Source organism: Micromys minutus (assembly GCF_963924665.1).
Source record: "Micromys minutus genome assembly, chromosome: 4".
Lineage (NCBI taxonomy): Eukaryota > Metazoa > Chordata > Mammalia > Rodentia > Muridae > Micromys > Micromys minutus.
This window is the reverse complement of record NC_137973.1, coordinates 3,897,471-3,917,183: the sequence shown is the minus strand read 5'-3', so window position 1 is coordinate 3,917,183 and position 19,713 is coordinate 3,897,471. Positions and strand designations below refer to the sequence as shown.

Below are 19,713 nucleotides of genomic sequence, written 5' to 3'. Positions count from 1 at the left end.
ACTTCATACGTGCACAGAAGGAAGGAGAGCAGTGACCAGCACATGGTGTGTCACCTAAGTGCCACCTGCTGCTGTGCTGGAATTCCAATTCCACTCTGAAGTCATCATTCCCCACCTTATTTCACTCTCCTACATGGGCATGGGGTTTTACTTTGTTTTCCTCAACAATTTCTTGGGGGAACTAAGGTAAATGTTATCGTTTGTTAGATACAAGTAAGTAATGAGATCACACACATTTGTTCAGGAACATTTTTACACACTTGTTACTTTTTTTGTTTGAAAATGTTTATGGATACATATTGCCAGAGCAGTGGTTGTCAACCTTCCTCAGACCCTTTAGTATGTTGTGGTGACCCTCAACCATAGATTTATTCATGCTGCCACTTCATAGCTGAAACCTTGCAATGTTTACGAACCACAGTGTAAACATCCGACGTGCCATCTCAAAGGGGTCAACTTTCCACAGCTGAGAACCACTGGTTTAGAGACTGGTCTTACTTGAGCATCAAATGATACTGCATCATGAAGACTAATCAGTTCTGCTCTGTATAAGCAAAGGATAAAACAGAAAGAAAGCAAAGGAAAAAGAGGGAAACCTGTTGTGGGGAAAGACTAGATTAGGTTGAAACATCAAAAACCAAGCAAACAAACAAACGACCATTGTCTGATCCTATGGGTGGGACAGAGGGAAATGTTGACAAGGACGGCGTTGGCTTTGTTTCGAAGACAGGTGGTACTGAGATGTGTCTGTATTTAAGAAGGATCATTCTAGAAGACTTCTGTGCTATAAATTTAAAGTATGACTTCTAACCTATATCCTACAAATGACAAACATACTTCTTGCAGGTGGAGATTCTGTGGTTGCTGCGGTTGTTTTTCAATTACAAATTGCCTGGGCTTAAATAATTTTGTTCTGGCAAAAAAAAAAAAAAAAAAAAAAAAAAAAAAAAAAAAAATGAAGATGAAGGGTAAAGAACAGCCAGGAAGAGAAAGCCCAGGCCTGGACACACAGTGGGCTCCCCGTCTGCAAGGGGACCTGGGCATCTCCACGTGCCCTGCAGTGAGCAGCTGGGGAGGAACTGGCTCCAACACGCCCAGCAAGTGCAACAGGGGAAGGAAGCCATGCTCAGTTTGGTGGTGCTGCAGGAGGAGTCCACCACATGGAAAAGGCAGGTATGAGAGGGCAGAGTGGGCTGAGAGCTCGGGCAGGCCTGCTCAGTCCCCAGGGCTGCAGCGACAGAGAGAACAATGCATAGACACCATCGATGAAGTTGTAACTGGCCGCAGACAAGGGAACTGCACAAAGCTCTTGGCAGGGAGGACATGCTAAGTGACTTGATTGGCTTACTGGGATGAGCAGCCCTTCCCCCAGCTGCAGAAACAGGGTGAGCAAGAAACCAGTCATCCCAGTCATCCCAACCAAAAGGAGAGCCGCCCAGGCCCCAGCTTCTTCCTGCTTGGTGCTGGCTTGCACTGTGCTTCTGCTTCTTCGCTTAGTCGGGCTGTTTTAGTCTGCGTCCCAATGGAACAGGCATCGGCGCCTTCCTTTGCTTCCCCCCACTCCTCAATGCTGTCCTGACTTCCAGCCCATGCCATTCCTCCTGTTCACATTTCATTCACCTTGGCTCCTTTCCCATCCATCCCTTGTTTTGTGACTTAACTATTAATTAGGAATACACCGATCTCTGAAGAGTGTAAACTCCGTTTCCCCAGATCAGTATCTCGTAGATCTGAACCTGACTGGGCACACGTGTGCCTTCTGCAGAAACTAGTAGTGTCAGGTCTCCTGGCCACTCACCCACTGCCACAGCTGTTGCTCCCTGAACGGCAGTGGGAGCACACGGTGAAGTGAAGATATTACCAGGAAGACTTGTGTGAAATGAGACCAGAGCAGAGGAGAAACAGAAAAGACTTAACAACCTGGAGGACACACCCAGCCTGACACACATGCAAAGTACACCAAAGAGACAGATAATGGAAGACAAGGCACGCGTGGCATGCTCACAGCTCATTACTGGAGGTCAAAGTTAACCGTGAGGAAGAAACACTGGGGAGATGAAGGTGAGAGAACCAATAGCCACACAGACGACTCAGATCAGCAAATGAAGAAAAATATAAATTCAGGATGTAAATAAGAATGTGGGCAAACAATCAAGTAGTCAACTGTTTGGAGAATTTTCTTTTTAAAGGGAGAAGAAATCGGTAAGGAAATGAAGATTTTGAAAAAGAATAGAAGGGACGTTGAAGAGTCAACCTCAGGGATAAGAGACGCACAGCAAAAAGCATCACTAAAAACTCAAAGAACACATTGCAGCCAGGGAGGCAGGTAGACTATCTGCAGAACTTTCCCCTTCCTCCTCTACTTCTGATTCAACCAGCTGTGAAGAGACACCATGACCATGGAAATTCTTATAAAATAAAATATTTAATTGGTGCTGGCTTATCTTTCAGAGGTTCAGTCCGCTGTCACCATGGCAGGAAACATGGCAGCGTCCAGGCAGACATGGTGCTGAAGAGGGAGATGAGAGGTGACATCTTGATCTGAAGGCAGCAGCAGGACACTGGAACACACTGGCCAGACTTGAGCTCTGTGACCTCAAAGCTCCCTGTAGTGACCTAGTCCAACAGGCCCCATCTGCTAATAGTGCCACCCCCTGTGGCCAAGCACTCACACACATGAATCTGTGGGGCTGTTCCTATTTAATCCACCGCACTGTCCATTCACGAATCCATGGTTATTAGCTGTTCCGTCAATGGTAATCAAGCGACAGAGGTAGTTGTGGGATGAAGGAACTGGGTGTGGAGGGGAAGAGAGGCAGGATAGATGGGGGTGGAGGGATAAGGGTGGGGCTGTAGAGGGGTAACAGGTGAAAAGGGGGGTCATGAAGGAATATGGGGAGACAGCTAATATTAAGGAGCAGCTGAGGGGTAGTCTGAAAACCTAATGCAGTAGAAGTTTCCTAAAATATGTACATATATGAAGGTGATCTAAATTAAATCACTAAGTAAGTGGGAAGACCGAGGCCCAGCTGGCCATCCCTTGTCACCAAATGAAGCTTCCAGTCTTGGAACTGGGCTATAGATGTTTGGTTTGCTGGACAAAGGGGTCCCACGGGAGCACCTGGGCTGCTGTCAAGTCTGCAGGTTGCTGTCCACAGACTGGCAGCAAGGCCCATTGCTAAAGACTACACAATTCATGAAACGTGCTGAGGTCAAACTGGTACCTACATGGGGTAGATGACAGTATTCTGCATCCTACCAAAGAAAAAAATATAAACATCAAGGCCAGCCACAAACTGTAAGATGGACAAAGGTTTCCTGCCTGCAAGATATGCTAGTGCAGTGGTAGCAAAACCAGTAACTGGTTTGACATAAGGCCTGCTCCACAAGATGGAACCCATAGCTGATACTGCTTAGGTGTCCAAGAACCTGACACTGGATAGTCCAAAGACCTACAGCAAAACCAAATGCTATCATTATAACACTTAAAAAAGTAACAAAAAATATAGCAAGAAAATGACCTCTAATGACATTCTGCTATGCTCATAGATCAGTGCCTTGCTCAGCCATCACAGAAGCTTCTTCCTGCAGCAATGTGATCAGAGAGCCCCACAGCCAGATATTCATTATGGAGAGAACACTCGGTTCTGAACGACACGTCTCCATCGCTCCCCTCCCCACAGGGCTCAGGGAACGGCAGAAGAGGAAGTGGGAAGAGGGTAAGAGCCTGATCGGTGGAGGACACCAGGGACTCAAGGTCCATAAATCAACAGGATCTATGCACGGTGAGCACAGAGACTGAGGCAGCGTGCACAGGGCCTGCTGGGGTTGGGGTCCAGGAGCTGAAGGGAAAGGAGATGCATGCCCCTCATCCCTAACCCAGAAAAGACCTCCAGCTGATACCACTTGCAAGTGAAGGTGCAGTTTAGCTCCAAGCAATAAAACACTGGGCAAACAAACTACTCCTGAGGGCCGGCAGTGAGCTCAGCAGCGTCTCTGGGGCTTCCTTGTCTCATGTTAGTACCTTTTCTGTTTCCTTTTGTTTTAATTTTAGCTCACTATTTTTATTTTATTTACATGTTTTTTTCTCCTCTTTTTACCCTACAGGTTTTCTTTGCATATATACTATGGCTTCCGGTCTGTGAGATTCCTGAGTGCTGGAATGAGTAGGGTCTCTGTGTCTCATGCCTTCTCATCACGGGCTCTTTTCCTCTGTGTGTCTAATTCCTATGTGGTAGTTTTGTTTTATTTTATTTTACTATTATTATCATCTCTAATGAGAGACAGAAAAAGGGTGAACCTGGATGGGAGGGGAGGAGGAGAGGAAGTTGGAGTACAAGACACTATAATCAGAACATAAATATAAGAAAAAAATTATTTTCAACAAATGGGGGGGGTCAAAGGTCAGAAATAAAACCACAAAACAGAAGCGTCAACCAACTTGATATAGCTGTTCTGATACCTGAAAAGATAGATTCCAAATCACAGTGAATCAGACGAGATAAAGCAGCCAACTACATATTAATAAAGGGAACAATTAAACAGGAATCTGTAACAATTATAAACACTTTGCGCCAATATAACGGAACCCCCCGTTTTAAAACAAAGAGCAGTGGAAGACATGAAGGAAGAAGTGGTTTGACAGTTACACACAGCATCCTCACCTTCAGATAGTCCTCCAAATTCAAAATCGACAGAGACCTCAGAGCTCCACCCTGGAGAGCCACAGGACAGGGCACCTAACCCATTCTTCCCCGCACCCAACCCATTCTTCCCCCGTACCTAACCGTGGCCCATGGTGGGCTGTGGGAGAACAGGTACGAAAAGATCCAAAGCAACTGTAAGTGGAGAAACAATGCTGGCAGAGCACGCAGACAGACTGTGGGACGCGGAAGGACTTAAACAAGCCCCCGGAGCTACAGCCCTCTAATCTCTGACAATGTACCTCTAGGGAAAGTCTTCAACAGATGGTGCCGGGAACAATGGAAGCGCACACTGGGAAGAGCGGATGGAGAGCCTTACTGTGCACAAAGGAAGCAACGTGACAACGGGAAATGAGAGCCTGCTAGAGGGTGACGCCGGATGTGGACCTGGGCAAGGCTCTGAGAGATGGCTCCAGCAGTACAGGAAGTAACCTCTAAGAGTTGACAAATGGATAGCGTGAAATTTCAAAAGAAACCGGTAGCAAAGGAAACAATCACCACAGTGGCAAGATGAGGCCTTCGTCGACTACACACCACTTAGTATCTGAAACAAACAAATGCAAAAACACAACACCAAAGTTCACATGCTCTAAAAATTGGGCTAATGAATAGAAAGTTCTCAGAAGAAACATAAATGGCCAATAAATCAATGGAAAAAATGGTCAATATCCTTTTGCCATCAAATTGACAGTATTTTGAGGTTCTGTGGATTCTGGAGAAGTAAGCAGATTATTACCTGAAAACATTTACAGCATAAAGAGAGAGAGAGAGAGACATGGGGTTGATCGTAAGTGTAAGGCAGAGAAGCTTAGCCATAGCCTCAGCAGCTGTTCGAAGACTTGAATGGATCCACACTGCATGACTGAGGTACTTGCAGCCACTCCTGCTTGGGGGACGGAGGGCGTACGCCTCCACTGCACAGGACACACTGCCCTCACTCCCCTCGGCTTGTACTCGGGTGCCAGTCAAACAGGCACAGGACAAGAACCTCTCCTCAGAACGGGACTTTTCAGGAGAAGCAGACGAGTACACGGTGCAGACGCACTAGCAGGTAAAATACTTGTGCACATAAAAGGCTATAAAAATATAAATTGGAAAAAAATTTTAAAACAGAACAAATTTAATAATATTTTGGAATGAAAAACTTGCATAATAGAGAAAATGGTGGGTATTATAAAATATTACTTATATGTATGTCTAGAAGGATACACATAAAATGCTCATAACTGTACCTGAATGCTAATTGCTTCATTAACAGTGAGCATACTTTATTTTGGTGACAGAAAAACAAAAACCTTATTAAAGTGCCTTAACACTAGACAATCTTCTAATTCACCCCATAAGCTGTCAGTGTTTCTGGAAAGCCTTGCCCACTGTGGGTTTCCCCATTCCCTAGGTAGGGATGGGGTGTCTTGAGGTGTATGAGGGTGGATAAAGGAGCTGGCCTGGGCGAGCTTGTGTTAGCTCGTTCCTGTCTCCTCCTGGCTGTAATTCCATCTCACCAGTTCTCCAGGCTCCATTCTGTGATTCCCCTGGTACAATGGGCTGTAACCTGAACTGTGAACCACAAGAAAACCTTTCTTTCTTAAGTTGCTCTCCTGATGGCTTCATGACAGCAACAGGAGGACAACAGTATCAGCAATTAGCTAGAGGGAAGAAATTGGGGCTATGATGTGGTTGAAGAGAAGTCAGAGGAAGCGGAAGATGAAGAGTGGAGAGAGAGGCACACAGTGCCCAGGCGAAACTGAACCAGAGGCTAAACCAGAATATAACCGTATAAAGGAAGAAGAGTCTGAAGGGGAGACATGTCTCTCCTAAGGACTACCGATGATTCCTGTAGAAAATTCTCATATTCCAGATACTTACACAATGGAAAAACATACAGAATAATGATCATCTTCAAATTAAAGCCCAGTGTGGGAGGCAAACAAATCGGCAAAGAAAACAACAACCTGCTAAGACTTGATGCCAGAGACCAAGCAGTCTTTACAGACATCCTCTGACTTCACATTTCAGTGGCCACGGTCAAAGGAGGAACTCTCATCTAGTTTTAGCCTAATTGTCTGGCTTGCAAGAGTACACATACTGGGAGAACTTTGTTTCTGTGTGCTTAGGTGGTTTCCTACTTTGGGACATGAAAGCAAGCGATTTGTAGTATTCCAGTGTGAAGCTGCTCTTTTCAGGGACACTTAAGTTATAACTAAGCGATTTTGTTTCTGTCGTTTCTGGTATGAAACCAGTGCTCCTCGGGGGACTGGGGATGTAGCTCAATGGGGAACTGTTTGCCTAACCTGTAACCCAAAGAAGTGGGGAAGGTACCACCTTTCTCTTTTACTAGAAGTAAACTTTACCCAAGCTAAAAAGGGAATTTCAAAAGGAGTCATAAAGGATGGGCAAGTCACCACAACACACTTGCTCTGAAAACGTGCACCTGGAGCGGGAGACAATGCAAGTCTGCCGCAAGAGAGACAGAGACGGGGGAGACAATGCAAGTCTGCCACAAGAGAGACAGGGGGAGACAATGCAAGTCTGCCGCAAGAGAGACGGGGGGGGGGGGGGAGACAATGCAAGTCTGCTGCAAGAGAGACAGAGACGGGGGAGACAATGCAAGTCTGCCACAAGAGAGACAGGGGGAGACAATGCAAGTCTGCTGCAAGAGAGACAGGGGGAGACAATGCAAGTCTGCTGCAAGCTGTCACCAAGTCACACGACACTCTTAACTGAGTTCCGGCCGCTCCCTGCTTCAGTCAGGAAGCCCAAGAGCAGGCAGACAACTGCTCAGCTAGCCAACCAAGGCTTACCAGAGGGTAGAGGGTGGAGATGATCAGACCCTTTGAATAAGAGACGCAGAGAATGATAGTTTGCTTGTTTGCTTGTTTGTTTGTTTGTTTTTACTTTTAGCTTCCTATTGACTCTTTCACATCATGTACCCCAGTTCCAATCATTTCCCCATTGTGGATGCAGGGACACAAAAGGAGTGGCAGCTAATGGTCTTGAGGGTGTGTGTGTGTGTGTGTGTGTGTGTGTGTGTAATAGGCAGGTATGTATATGCCACAGCATATATCGGAAGTAAGTGAACATTCTGTGGATTTGGTTCTTTTTCCACTTTACAGAGTGCCAGGAATCAGACACTATCCCTTAGGCAAACATTTTTAATTTGCGAAGTCACTCTCATGTCCCCTGAAGCTTCTTTCTTTCTTTTGAAAAGTTCTCTAGATGAATTCATCTTATTATTTTATGCATATGTGTATTTTGCCTGAATGTGTGTGCACATGCATGCCTGGTGCCCATGGAGGTCAGAAGAGGGCAGCAGACTCCCTGGAACTGGAGTGACGGTGGTTATAAGCTGTCATGTGGGTGCTGTGAATCAGACCCAGGTCCTCTGCAAGAGCAATCAGTGCTCTTAACCACTGAGCCATCTCTCCAGACTCTCAAAACATTATGAACAGGATAGAAAGGCTCTAAAACAAAAGTTTTCCACCTGTGGGGTATAATGTTTCGGGTCTAACCACCTTTCACATGAGTCGTCTAAGATCACTGGAAAACACAGATGTTTACAGAAGAATTCATAACAGTAAATTACAGTCATGAAGTAGCAACAAAACTTATGGTGGGTTCCCCACAACATGAGGAACTGTATAAAGGTCACAGCACTGCAAAGGCTGAGACCACAGCAATGGCCAGAGTCCTGCGCACAGCCTAAAATCAATAAAGTGTACACCTACAATGGGTGAATCTGAAAATATGTAAATCATACCTCAAAATACTATTTTTAAAACATTTAATTAGGATGTTCAAGTATTTTATGTAAAATAACATCATTAAAAGGCTTTATTATTTATTAGACCAAACAGCTTTCAAAAGAAAAAGTTTCAAAGTTTTTTTTTTAACTTGGGATAAATGTGAGAGTTGGTTAAATAGATTCAAAGAGAATTAACAATGAAGAGATGATTCATCTGAACTGTGTCTTCCAGTATTGTGACTGCTGACAAAGACCAAAGGACACTTTATTCTACTAGGTAGAAGAAAAATCATTTAAGTGGACTGATTTGTGGGTCACAATGACCTCTGAGAGGACTATAATCAATTGAGATAAATTGTGCATTTTCGAAGTAATATTAGTGTGCACTAAACATAAAATTACAAAACTCAGGTAAATAAATCTTTTCTGAAAGGGAATTAAGTATTTAGTCTCCAAATTTTATTTTGCATGTTTATTTTTTCGGGAAAGAACTAACGTTTAGGGCTCTCTGCCTGCTTGCCTTGTGGGACTGAGGATCTGCTAGACCCTTGGACTTCCACTCACAGCTGCTGCCAACCATTGTTGGGGAGTTGGGTGACAGACTGAGAAAACACTGAGTCTTAACAGAGGAAAAAGAAGTATTTCTCAATCGCCTATTAAAAAACATTGTATTGGCCCAGAGCCACAGGTAGAGCCAGCACACAGCCATCAGGACTTGTGGCCTGCGGCCTGCTGGCAGAGAGTTAACACAGAGGAGTGCTCTCCCTCCTGAGCCCACGGGGGAGCCCACACTCTCTTCACAGACTATCTGGGGAGAGATGGCCCGGAACTCTCAGGAAGTAGGTGTCATGCTACTGCTTGGGTCTGTGTCCTTCAGGCCTCCATCTGCACCCAGAGCTAGAGCCGGCCCATCGCCGTCAGAACTCACAGCCTGCCCATAGAGAGCTGGACACCCAGGACCAATCCGGAGCACATGGGCCACACACACAGAGGATAGGCAAGCTCCAGTCAGAGACAACAAGATCAACTAACATCAAAGAGAAGAAGATGGCAAGAGGCAGGTACAAGAATCTAAGCAACAGAAACCAAGAAAACCTGGCAACATCAGAACCCAGCTATCCCACCACAGCAAGCAATGTATATCCCAACACACCAGAAAAACAAGATTTGAACTTAAAATTATGCCTCTTGTTGATAATGAAGCTCATGAATGACTCCCTTAAAGAAATACAGGAGAACACAGATAAACAAGTAGAAGCCCCTAGAGAACAGGAAAACACAAGCAAATAGATAAAGGAACTGAACAAAACCATATAGGATCTAAAAACAGAAATGAAAACAATAAAGAAAACACAAATGGAGACAACCCTGGAGATAGAAAACCCAGGGAAGACGTCAGGAGTCACAGACACGAGCATCACCAACAGAACACATGAGATGGAAGAGAGAATCTCAGGGGCAGAGGATAGATAGCATGGAAAACATTGACATGACAGTCGGAGAAATGTGAAAATTAAAAAGTTCCTGATCTAAACCACCCGGGAAATCTGGGACACAATGAGAAGAACAAACCTAAGGATAGTAGGTGTAGAAGAGAGCAAAGACTCCCAAATGAAAGGTCCAGGAAATACCTTCAACAAAATTATAAAACATCTTTAACCCAAAGAAAGAGATGACCGTGAGCACACAAGAAGTTTAAAGAACTCCAAATAGAGTGGACCAGAAAAAAACTCCTCCCAACACATAATAGTCAAAACACCAAATGTCCAAAAACAAAGAAAGAATCCTAAAAGCAGTAAGGAGAAAAGGACAAATAACATATAAAGTCAGACCGATCAGAATTATACCCAACTTCTCAACAAAGACCATGAAAGCTAGAAGATCCTGGACAGACATCATACAGACCCTAAGAGAACACAAATGTCAGCCCAGTTTACTATATCCAGCAAAACTCTCAATCACTATAGATGGAGAGACCAAGATATTCCACAATATCTGTCCACAAATCCAGCCCTACAAAGAATAATAGATAAAAACAAAACAAAAAACAAAAAAAAAATAAACAAAACAACAACAACAACAAAAAAAAACCTCACCCTTGGAAAAGCAAGAAATTAATTCCTTTACAACAAAACCAAAAGAAGAAAAGCACACAAACATAATTCTACCTTTAACAACAAAATTAACATGAAACAACAATCACTATTCCTTAATATCCCTTAACATCAATGGGCTCAATTCTCCAATAAAAAGACATAGACTATCAGACTGGATACATAAACAGGATCCAGCATTTTGCTGCATACAGGAAACTCATCTCTGAGACAGAGACAGATACTACCTCAGAGGAAAAGGCTGGGAAACACTTTCCAAGCAAATAGTCCCAAGAAACAAGCTGGAGTAGCCTTCTAATAGCAAATAAAATAGATTTTCAACCAGAAGTTATCAAAAAGGGTAAGGCAGGACAGTTTTTACTCATCAAAGGAAAAAAAATCTATCAAGATGAACTCTCAATCCTGAACATCTACTCTACAAATACAAGGTCACCCACATTCATAAAAGAAACCTTACTAAAGCTCAAAATATATATTGTACCACACACAATAACAGTGGGAAACTTCAATACCTCACTCTCATCAAAGGACAGATCATGGAAGCAGAAACTGAACAAGGACTAACAGTTTTCTTAGTAAAACTAACAGAAGTTATGAACCAAATGGATTTAACAGACATCTATAGAACATTTCATCCTAAAACAAAAGAATATACCTTCTTCTCAGCACCTCACGGTGCCTTCTCCAAAATTGACTATATAGTTGGTCACAAAACAGGCATCAACAGATACAAGGAGATTCAAATAATCCCATGCACCCTATCATATCACCATGGACTAAGGCTGGTCTTTAATAACAACAAAAACAACAGAAGCCCACATACACACGGAAGCTGAACAGTGTTCTACTCAATGATAACTTGGTCAAGGAAGAAATAAAGAAAGAAATCAAAGAACTAAACTTTAGCATAAAGACTGCCATTGACAGCCTATTATTATCAGTGTTAGAACTCTACAGAGCAGAATCAACATACTCATTTAAATATTGAGCATGCATATTTCAAAAGGTAAGCAAAAGAAAATTACAGGAAATAAAGTATTTTATGTAGAAAAGTAATAGAAACCATATAGAAACTATATACTTGAATCACAGTTGAAAATGTTCAGTAGCATTTTGAAAGAAAAAAAAGCAAACACAAATATAAATGCTTATCCTCAGAAACAAAGAAACAGTGTCAGAGCCTGAAGGGACTGACCAGGTTGTAGTTGAACCATCACAGTCAATAGTGACAGATGGCATCAGAGAGTCACCTGCATGGTGTATGGTAGCAGGGTCATCGCCTTACACTGGACCTGGGATGCCAGTAATTACCATCACATTGGTGGGAAACATGAAACTGCAGCAGGGGTAGAAGATACAATGGAATGACAGTTACAGGATAAAGTGGAGAAAAGTCCATAGCAGAGATGATCTCTGAAAGTAAGAGATATGAGGGAAATGGGGGTTTTGTTGGAGTGGGAATAAGGGGTAATAAAGAGGTAGAGGGGGCAAGAGATAAATAACACCAAGGATGTTTGGAGAAACCATACGTAAACACACAGTTTATATAGAGTTACTGTACATTTTTTCCCCAAGAGCCACAAATTGTTTAATCCTGGTACCGGGAATAGGAGACTCTCTGATGAGTAGTAGTTAGGAGAGCCCAAGAAACATCCCCGACAATATAGGCTATTGGTACGGCCTTTGCTTGCCTCCCGGAACTTGAAGGTAAAAGCCTATTGCAGAAGAGAAGGCACACTTTGGAAACAGAACTTGGAGAGGCTGAGCTGGAGCTGACCCAGAAGCCTCCTTCCTGAGAAGTTGCTATGCACACCACCAAGACAGGAAAACAACAGACGGTCCATCCCAGCTGTGAGCCTACAAACCAGGACCTACAACAATGGTCCCAGCTGGTGCAACAGTGGCATCTCTATCCTGACAAGGGTCAACAACTGTCTACGGGATTTAAGGCCCCAAAACGATTCATGTCTGATGCTATAAACCTAGCCAACTGCCTGTGGCTGAAGAGGCCGCACGTCCCAAGAGAACTTGGCATTGCCATTTTCTAGACAATATAAACTTTTAATTGTTTCTAAATACTTATTCTTATGCCGAAAGATAAGTGTATCCCTCACTCCTCATCAAAAAGAGCACTTTTCTGCATCAAATAGAGATCCATAATTGGTCAAAATGCAGAAAAGACACCATGGACTATGCAGGCCTAATTCACACAGTCACCCGGTGTAAGAGTGTAAGTCAAGACAGTGTCAAATTTTCAGTGTAACAGGGCGCTAACTCCTGATCTCCTGCCTATGCCCTGAAAGTGCTGGCATTACAACTGTGCACTATCATGCCTGCCTCTCCCTGATCATTCAACATGGTTAGGTTTTCTTTTTTTTTTTTTTTTTCCTTTTTCTTTTCATTCTGAACTGGTCCCCAAGAAAACATTCTCAAGGTCACTTCATCACAAACAGTGATAATTTATATGAACCAATAAAAGTTTACTGTTAAATCTGTGTACTAAGTTAAAATGGACAGATGTGTTTAATTGAAAGTAATTGACCCTTTGGACTTATTTATCTGCTTCAATGTTAAACCATCTCTGAGTTTAGTTGCTGAGTGTTCTTTGCGAACTTGAATTAAACCTTCATGTGTGATTTTTCAATCTTCCACATGTCATATATGACATAAATGCTCTTTCCACCCTGCTGCGTTTAGGTTTGGGGAAGTTTTTTGATCTAAGAAATGCTTTCTTTTTATAGCCAAGCTCTAACTTGCTCTTCGTGATCTGTAAAGTACTGCTTTGTTCCACAGTAGACGTACCTCTATCCCCTGCTATGTGCAGATCTGCTGGTTTTGTGTGTTCTCTGTACTTGGTTTTCATACATGTCACTGGCTTTTCTTTATTATCCCTAAACACTGATTACAGAATTTTACTCTGACTCCACTCTGGTTTTGCTGATCTGCCTACCCTTCAATACATGGCCATTTAAGGCAGCAAGACATAAGTAGGAAGTAACTATATCTGCGAAGGCTGGGTGGCCAAACACAGCTGCTCATTTCTAGACTAACTACTCTGATCTGTTAACAAACGGTTCCAAATGCTGAAACAATAGAAAATTCCTTGTAGAATTCCAGGTCTAGGCCTGCAGGACCAAAGGAGCTGGCAGTCAGAGGGATGTACTGCTTTGGACACAGCCATTGTGTGTTTGTAGGTTTATGTTAAGGCGATACACGATTGAACAGTAGAGAGGTAGGAGGGGAAAGGTCTAGGAAAGTGGAAGATAAGGCGGTCGGCAGAGATTTTGATGGAGGAAGGACATGGAAGCCAACGTGTATGTTTCTCTCTAGCTTAATGAGGTTGACATGATTATTTCTAAGGATTTTTATGGGTCTAATTTGTCTCATATAGATGGGCAGTTTATATCTTTGTCCACTGGTTGTAAGCTTATTGTGTGGAGAGTTTGTGGATTGAGAATTTAACATATAAACCTGTTTGATAAGTTAATAAATGTGGAGTTATGTTTGTACCAGGAAGTGGAGGAAAGTGAGTGAAAAATAACACGCTGGGGCAGTAGTATCTACTCGGGACAGAAGCAACAGGGGCAGTGGAGTGAACTGTGCCTGAATTCTTAGAGGTGTTCATAGAGCACCAAGTTAGAGATCCCCAAAGTGCAATATTGCCCCCACAGGTGCTGGCACTAGTGTGGGATAAAAGGTTTCCACTTTTTAATATTTACCTCAACATGTGTTCACTAAATAGATCTGTGGTATGATTTTAGCTGATAGCTAACAGGTTCCTAGCTGCTTTCTAAGCTTGGTTCTTCAACCTCCTTAGAGATTCTGACTCCCTAAAAACTAGTCTTTCAATAACTAACTTCCTTTGTGGCTTGAATTGCACATGGCAACTGTTAATTGAAAAACTTCAAAACTGCATTTCTAGTTGAAAATGAAAGCTAGTGCCACCACACAACCACTGTGTTATGATGTAGACATTTTTTTTTTGAACTCCTCATTATTTGTTTAAGCTAAAAGCAAACTGGCCTGGTTATAAAGACCACCTGGAGCACTTAGCAAAAATCAAAGTTTTTCTCATATTGGTGATTGTAACTTATACATATGACAGATGTGTAAGAATGTACTTTTAAAAACAAATCCCTTTACTTACCCAACCCTCTGAGCCACCACATATACCACTAATATAGTCCCTGATGTTGTTCTTGCAGGCAGGTAACTGGATAGCACTGTCTAGGGCAAATTTTTAGATGATCAGCTAGGTCAGTGGACAATTCTTATGCGGGGGGAGGGGGGACCCTCTTCTTTGAACTAAAGAAGAGGATCTGGGTATTTCCAAGTTCCCTTTTGGAATTCACCGTAATGACTAATGGGATGCACAGGCTTTGGCCTGACGAAGACCTGGGTTTGAATCTCAGCTGCAGAGCTAAGGACAACTTATGTCTAATAGATGATCAACTCGTGAAGATGAGCCACAGGAAGGCAGTGTGAGGACACAGAAGAGGATGTGCACAGCTGGAGCCTCCATCCGGCAAGGAGTCCCGGAGAGGGCTTCCCTCTTCCCTTCATCACATCCACAAACCCCATCACTGGGACTTCCTTCATTTGGCAAAAGGTTGCTTCTTGACTTTTAACTCTCTGGAAACATGAAATACCATGGTCTTGGCAGGTTTGGTATTCTTCTAAAAACCTAAAATATTAAACTAAATTGCTTATTTTATGAGCCACATTCAAAGAAAAACATTTGAAATATGCCTTGAATTAGGGAAAAAACTTTACTTTGAGAAAGTGGTTTTAAGTATATAGTGCGTATTTCAGCAAGTTTTTCTTGATTGTATAAGCCTAAACTCAACAGCATGGCCTACTATTTTACTTTTAAAATTATTTAATTTTATAAAAACATTTATCTAACTTGAAATAGTTTTCAAAATACAAAAAATACATAATTTTCCCCCACTAGAATGATTCATGCAGCAATAAACTGGAATTCCAACATTAATAAGAACCCATATTGGGCTAAATCCAGTTCCGCAGGTGGTTACCGACAGATGTACTTGTGGGCACACACACACTTATGTTTTTGCTTTGTCACCTGAAAGCACATAATATTTCATATTAATGAATACACCAACTTCCTGATCTGGAACGCCATCTTGCAATGAAAGAAATCACAGATCCTTAAAGAAGTGGCTGATTCTCGTACTGATGCATGAAATGGACAAGGTGAGCTTTCTTAATGGTTCTAGAAAGTAAGAACAACATTCCGTATTGACGAAAATATGTCAAAGAGACAGAGTTTCAACGAACAAACCTCAGTCAACTAACACTATGTTGCTTGAGAAAAAAAAAATACTACTAGTTTATAACCTAAAAATAAATATCAGTGAGTCAATACTCATGTAAATGAAAGATTAAGAAATGGGGAGAAGAGGTCATCTCTCATGCAGAAGAATTCCGAACAAGTAATGCAGATTTCTTCCCTGATGAGGAAAAGCTGAAATTAGCACTCCAATCTGTAGAAGGCTCCTTTCAAACAGGGCAGCACAGGAGGGAAGGGAAGGCCACCAAGGTTCCCGGGAGAGCCAGACAAGTAGCGCTGCAGCCAGGTGACCAAGGTCAGCTGACATCAACGCTCATCAGTCACACCGTGCGGCACAGTTTACTTTTCACAAGGCATGATGCTGTTCCTACCTCTGCTTCTCCTTTTCCCAGGCCACATACCTCCCATGCCACTGTAGAGCATCAGATGACCTGACAGAGGGGCCTAAGAAGCCATGATAACCAAATCTAACGTGTACCTTGGGAAGGATGTGAGAACAGGAAACACGGTGAAGTCATGACGGCATGAACTTGTTGAGATTAGCTCCTCAGTCACAGCAAAGGTGCTGCAACCCTGGCGGAGCTCAACAGGGGGAGGCTGAAGGAGGAGGTTACCCGGAAGTCTACGCTTGGGTTTCTTTTTCTGAACAGCTCAACTTACTGTGGCAGAAAACCTAGTCTTAACGGGGCTTCCGGGTTATCTTTCATCTACATCCCATTACACTCAAGCAGGTAAACACTGTTTGCTCTTAGTTTCTGGTACACACACACACACACACACACACACACACACACACACACGTAAATATGTGTGGTATATGTATGCAAAGGCTTCTAAGGCATAATTTTATATGCACACGTTATATGACCTCATCTTGATATAGCTGCACCACAATACAAATGCAGGCTGTATCTCTTGCTCTTCTTGCCCAACATGACTGTTTGCTCCTTTCCTGCAACTGCACAGAAACTACTGTCTGACTGCTGCACAAACTCTCCAACAGTTAACCTAGGGGGACAGCGAGGTGGCTTGCTCTCTGTTGTTACTGTGCTTCAAGGAATCACTTTTCACAGGTACACGTATTACATTTGCTACGGAGGATGCTACATGTTAATTCTTGAATAGAACTACAACATCAAGCTAGAGCTGTTAGGAGGGGTGGGGTCCTGAACACGGCGGACCTCAGCAGTCCCGACGGCGATCCGACGATACGTATGCTCTTGCGGCACGTGCTGAATTCAGGGGATTTGTGCACTCTGAGGCGACGCTGGAGCCTTCAGACCAATGCACAAAGACAGTCTCACACACCGTACGCTACGAGGCAGGGTAGCCAAACAAAGACACCAGAAAGCATTCCCATGGGGCTGGGTCAGTTGGCATATTAGCTCGGGTTCGAGGCCGTGGGTACCTGGAGGAACAGACACCCTGGATTCTGCTGAAGAATATCTTACTAACTGCCCCAGAAACTTCCGCTGTGATGCCAGACCCAGAGGTGAAGCCAGCACAAGTACCAGAAGTGGCCAGGTCCTCCAGACGGGAAAGCAGTCGGGGATGCCTGGAGCGACAACTTCCTGAACTGGAGCCCCCTCCAGGTCTAACAGCCCCTGGCAAAAGGAAGCAAAAGCTGAGACTGTCAGTATTTCAGCGGGAAGCGAACCAGGCATTGCCTCTCTCCAAGAGCCACGTGGAAATGCTGACGCTTCATCCTTGGCCAGCTCCTTCAACCTCAGCTTTGTCCCACGTGTTCAGCCAGACAGGAGACCGACCTGGTCTGGCTCGCAGTTGTCCCACACGCCTAATCCCTTAACCTCTGCTCTTCCAGGAGACAGTTACAGAACGCCTGCTGCTACTCTGCCGGGATGTAGGGTTGGAAGACACGCAGCCTTTCCCGTAGCCCTTGGCTGCCATTCCCTTAGTGTGTGTCACTCTGCGCAACCCTGCTCACACTGAGGCCGAAGATGCTGAAAGAGCTGTGGGCCCAGCACACCAAGCACCGGGACTGGGCTGCAGAGCCGGACAAGCAGAACTGGCTTTGGTGCGTCTCCTTTGCCCTTCTCGGAGCCACAGCCTCAGCCTTCAGAACTAAGAGAAGTCGTGGGATCCAAGGAGGCCGAGGAGTCCAAGGATCGAGAACGATCTTCAGGGGATGAGGAAACTTCTGGTAGGCCAGCAAGTGGAATCATCCTCCAGTACTCCCAGCTGAACAGCCACATCAGTTATTTGAGCCCCACCCCCATCACCTGGAGCTACAGTATTACCTTCAGAGCCCCTGGGGTCTGTCCCAGCCAAGCTTCCATCTAGGAGCTGAACTGCAGGTCCTAGGCACCACCGAGACCCCCACAAGGCTGGACTGAGCCACTGTGTGAAGCTCTTCAGCTTCTATACTAAGATGCCTGTGGAGAAGGGTCTAGACAAGTATTTCCAGCGCCTCTGCAATGACCTGGAGGTATTTGCTACTCAGGCCCAAAGGGCATAGAGCTGCTGATGCTACGACAGGGACTCGTCACCGAGCAAGTCTGCATGCGCTTGTGGAGCGGCTCCTGCCCTTGGAGAACTGTGCATTCCGTGGCAATTCTGTCTTCCCTGCACAGTAGGACCAGGCCTTACCTGGCACCTACTCTCTCTACCTTGGACATCTTGGACCCTACACAATCATCAGGGCCTCCTCATCTCCTGGCACCAATAAAGTCTCACAAATGGGGAAAAACAAACAAACAAACAAACAAAAAACCCTACACCATCGAAGTGGGGTACATTTGTGGTCCAGACAGATACAAACTATTCTGTGGAGCTGCATCAATGTACAGTGCCCCCAGCAATATATGAAAATGTTTCACCATGTCAAATGCCTGTTGCATTTGGGGTTGTGTGAATACATAAAAAACTGGTCCACTGACTGCTTTTCCTTGATCTTCTTTACAATGGTTAACTTTGATAGTGCCTTATTTTGATAGTGCTTTATGTTGCAGCTGAACTGTAAAGTGGATCAATTATCCATACGGTACGGGATCGCACAACAATCTGTATCTTCAGCATTTCTAGCTCCTGCTGTGGTTAAGTTCCATAAGGTCATGCGTGTGCTGTGTCTCCTGTGTTTTAAATGTGTCCTCCCCGGCCAGGAGCAGCCCCGGGGCCCAGCAGTGTCCAGGATCTACACCCTGGCCGACATCCGAGGAGGCAGTTCAAGGTCAGGGGGATAATCCATTATCACAGACAGGAATTCCATTGTTGGAAGGAATGTCAGAGCAGCCCTTAGGCAGAACTCGCTACCACAGGCCTGCCCTTCTAGTCCACAAAACCAACAGGCTATACACTGGACTGACATATTTCAGGCCCCAAATATAAAACTTCATTTGAATACAACTTCATACACTCAGTTCAGAAAAGGCATGTTCCTTTTTATAATAAATCACTAGCAGAAAAGCAGCTTAAAATGTTTCCTGACTTCCTCTCAAACCTTTCATAACATACTTGAAAATTACATGTCCAGACTCAGCCATGTACTGTTAAAAAGGCTGTGACAATATCATTCTGAAATATGCTTGCCAAAATCTTAAATGTCTGGTCATAGTTGAGGTAGTTGGAAAGAAACAAGATTTACTCCCTTTTCTGTATGGAATGGTGGCATCTTTTCTTATGGTTCACATTTCAAGTTCCTCCAAAGTCCTCAAATAAAGGATGTCCAGACTTAAAACAGCAATTTCCATTGGGAAGAGTATTCAGTTTGGTGGAGCTTGTTAACAATGGTTGTTCCTATGGCTTCAGTTACAGACCGATTATCAAATGAAATGCTACATGTAATTCCTTTAATCTGGCCTCTGTCACAGTTAAGACATACCC

At 43.9% G+C, this 19,713-nt stretch overlaps 1 protein-coding gene and 1 pseudogene across 2 annotated transcripts in view; one reads left to right on the top strand and one right to left on the bottom strand.

Moving 5' to 3' along the window:
- LEKR1 (leucine, glutamate and lysine rich 1) overlaps nucleotides 1-19,713 on the bottom strand; it is a gene marked incomplete at both ends in the record, with an annotated part of 166,823 nt that overhangs the window by 61,828 nt on the left and 85,282 nt on the right. The gene's annotated exons all lie outside the window — the stretch shown is intronic.
- Nucleotides 12,745-18,467, top strand: LOC308419552 (centromere protein T-like; annotated as a pseudogene). Its single transcript has 4 exons — nucleotides 12,745-12,789; nucleotides 15,964-16,168; nucleotides 16,524-16,604; nucleotides 16,999-18,467. The product of its transcript is annotated as a centromere protein T-like (transcript).